The sequence below is a fragment of the Amblyomma mixtum genome, chromosome 5 (assembly GCF_055824585.1).
Source record: "Amblyomma mixtum isolate Tamu chromosome 5, ASM5582458v1, whole genome shotgun sequence".
Lineage (NCBI taxonomy): Eukaryota > Metazoa > Arthropoda > Arachnida > Ixodida > Ixodidae > Amblyomma > Amblyomma mixtum.
The window spans coordinates 159,974,518-159,976,843 of NC_143016.1; the positions used below are offsets into that span (position 1 = coordinate 159,974,518).

The window sequence follows — 2,326 nt, forward strand, 5'->3', positions numbered from 1 at the left end:
AGCCACCGCCGCGGGGAAGAAAGCGTTTTGTTGCGAAAGCAACACTACCCGAGTCGCCGAGCCATTTGGCGGAGCTGACGGACCATACTGCGCATGCGCGAGGAGCAGTGACGTCACACGGCGCACAGCTCGCACGCCGCCGCAGTCGCTGCGAGAGTGGCTAAGAGGTGCCGCCACCGCGCTCGCCAGTTGCACACGCGCAGTAGCGCAGTAGCGGCTGTCTGAGCGACAGTCCGTTTAGTTGGCACGGAAGCAGCATTTGGAACACCATGGCTCATGCAGCGCATCTTTACCCTTCGCAGGTGTGTAAAAACGTTTCGCTTTATGCTAAGAAAAGTGACGACCCGTTCTTGCTATTGCTTCCGTGCCAACAAGTGCTTTGTGTTAATTGTCTGCGATTGTTTCTCAATGGCGATGCTCATACTGCGCTCCGGTGATGTAGAGACTAATCCGGGGCCCACCACGCGTAATACTGAAGCATTACTTGAACTGCAACATTTGCCCGCCAATCCTTCGGAGCAGATGGAAGTTCTTTTTCGGCTATTAAAGGACCTCCAGGCACGATCTGTAGAATCCGCTAAGGGCCAGGCCGAGTTGGTTAGCGACGTTAAGGCAATTAAGGTTGGTCAAAAGAACATCGAGACCAAAATTGAGGCAATCCAGACGAGGTTAGACAATCTTGAAGAAAAAACAAAGGTATTAGACCGTCTCGATGATGACATTGCTGGAATTCAAGTGTCAGCACAAGTCCAGACAAATCGGCTCGACTCTTTAAAACTGCGTGTTGACGAACTTGAGGATAGATCTCGACGCAATAATTTAATTTTTCATGGAATCCCTGATTCTCGCGAGTCATGGGAACAGTCAGAGTCGAACGTAAGGGCAGCACTAGCCGAAGCAATCGACAGCCTACCCGACACAGCAATAGAACGCGCCCATCGCATAGGTCGCTACACGCCCGATAAGTGTCGCCCAATTGTTGTCAAGTTCGCCAGCACGAAAACAAAAGACAAAGCACTTTCTGCGCGAGCAAAGCTAAAAGAAAATGATGTCTCTATTTCCGAAGATTTTTCGCCCGCCACACGCCATGCCCGAAAAAAACTCATTGATTACGCTAAAAGCCAGCCCCAACCATGTACTTTCCAGTTAAGATACACTAAACTAGTCATGAATAAAAAACAGTTCGTCTATGACCCGACAACAGACACCATCAGCGAAAATGCCGCGTACGAACCACGAGATAGCGGCGAGCATGTTGATTGTGAACACGTCCCAAGTTAGGAAAGCGCGAGGGGAAGTGGACAAGACGCGTCCCACGTATCAATTTTTTTTACTAATATTCGTAGCATCATGAATAAACGCGCTTCCTTAACTTCTGTCTTAGATACTTGCAATACCGATATTTTAGTGCTTACAGAAACGTGGCTGCATTCACAGGTTCAAGATCACGACCGCTCATCGTTTTTCACTCTATCGTTGTGACCGAACAATGCGACAGGGAGGCGGCGTGCTCTTAGCCATTTCGAAAGATCTTGCATCCCAGTGTATTCATGTATCTACTGACTTAGAAATGGTTTGGGCCATCGTTGAACTAAACCACCAGAAGATAATCATTGGTGTTTGTTACCGCCCCCCAAACCATTCATCTAACTTCGTAAATGAGCTACATGATATCATTAACATCGTTACATGCCGTTATCCCACGTTACCTTTATTTCTGCTTGGCGATTTTAACCTACCAAATATAGTATGGAACACTGGATCTCCAACCTTACAGCCTTTTTCTTCATTAGCCAATGAGTTCTTAGAAATGTGCTCTGTTTTTTCGTTTTCACAACTTGTTACGCAGCCTACAAGAATTATGGAATCTGTCGCAAACACACTGGACCTTGTATTAACAGCGCAACCTGATCTTGTTTCCGACATCACGTACTTACCCGGCTTGAGCGACCATTCGGCCCTTTCATTCAACTTGAATATCTTGCGACCAAAAACCGTTAAAAAATTCAAACCGTTTCGAAATTATGCAAAAGCTAATTTTGAAGCCATTAATACTGAATTATCAGTCTTCCTTGACGTCTTTCTACAAGGCTTTGACTGCCGTAGTGTTCAGTCTAACTGGAATATGTTTTCTTCCAAAATTGCTGAATTAACAAACAAATACATCCCACTTCGCACCCTTGTCTGTAACCATAACGCTCCATGGTACAGCACCTGTCTCAAGCGCTTGTCTAATAAAAAAAAGCGTCTCTACAAATCTGCGAAAGGTTCTGTTAGCATAACATGGTGGACTAAATACAAACTGGCAGCCCATGAGTATTTAACC

At 46.2% G+C, this 2,326-nt stretch overlaps 1 pseudogene; it reads left to right on the forward strand.

The window, feature by feature from the left end:
* Positions 1-249: 249 nt before the first annotated feature.
* On the forward strand, positions 250-1,281 carry LOC149344298 (uncharacterized; annotated as a pseudogene).
* The last annotated feature ends 1,045 nt before the right edge of the window (positions 1,282-2,326 follow it).